Source organism: Myotis daubentonii, chromosome 7 (assembly GCF_963259705.1).
Source record: "Myotis daubentonii chromosome 7, mMyoDau2.1, whole genome shotgun sequence".
NCBI classification, from domain to species: domain Eukaryota; kingdom Metazoa; phylum Chordata; class Mammalia; order Chiroptera; family Vespertilionidae; genus Myotis; species Myotis daubentonii.
The window spans coordinates 31,216,056-31,217,069 of NC_081846.1; the positions used below are offsets into that span (position 1 = coordinate 31,216,056).

The following is a 1,014-nucleotide window of genomic DNA, read 5'->3' on the forward strand; positions in this document are numbered from 1 at the left end:
TCATCATGGCTCCCTGGGCACAGGCCACCCTCCCAACGACAACAACGAAGGCCCACAGCCTGTGCCCATGACAAGGAATCCTTGATGCCTTCAAGCGACAGGCACTGTACTAGACCCTGAGGATGCAACAATGAACTAAGACATTATCTCAACCACAGGCACTGGCTGCCTCTTGAAGAAGGCAGACATCCAAATAGATAACGATGCCCCATATCCTCCTCCGAGAAACAGGAACAAGGATTGTCCCTGTGCTACTGGCACCTCATGCCTCTGCCACCAGACACTGAGGTGAAGGATGTGTGCCTGCTGGCTCGGGCTGGGCTCTTCTCTGCAATAACAAACCTTGGTCATGGGCTAAGCAGAGAGAACACCAGAGAAGACCAGGGAGGTTTGTACAGAAAGACAGGATGAACGAGGGAAGCCCTACAGACCAAGCTGGGGGGAGGTGGGATGGGGTTGGGATTTGAGAAAGAGACTAAAAGAGAGTGAGTTCAGGGAGGCAGCTGCCTTCTGGATAGAGTATATTTCGAAGCAGGGGGAGGATGTCCGCTAGTTGCTGTGCATTAAGGATGTATGTGTGTGCTCGCTTCGCAGCACATACACTAAACATTGGAACAGTACAGAGATTGGCATGGCCCCTGTGCAAGGATGACACGCAACTTCGTGAACTGCTCTATATTTCGTGCAGTGCCCTGGTGGGTGTGCTCACAACCTGTGATTAGCTCCGAAGAAATATGAGTCAAAGCACAACATGAGGCACTCGATAGCAAAACCCTGACTTTTCATTATAAAAATATTCATGGAAGGCAATCTGTGAAAGGAAAACGAAATTGAGTAATACCTGGGTGTTTGTGCTAACACGCTAACTTGAATTTCCTTCATAAACCTTAAAATGTTCTGAAAGCAACTTATTTCAAAAAAGAATGTGCTCGCGTTGGTTAATAAAATTGTATGGGTTTCACGTGTACAATTCTATAATACATCATCTGCGTATGGTATTGTGTGTTCACCATC

General features: G+C 47.4%; 1 non-coding gene across 1 annotated transcript; it reads left to right on the top strand.

Annotated features, from left to right (window-relative positions):
• Positions 1 to 579: 579 nt before the first annotated feature.
• Positions 580 to 683, top strand: LOC132238923 (U6 spliceosomal RNA). The gene has a single exon (XR_009453896.1). It is a non-coding gene; the product is annotated as a U6 spliceosomal RNA (small nuclear RNA).
• Positions 684 to 1,014: the final 331 nt, after the last annotated feature.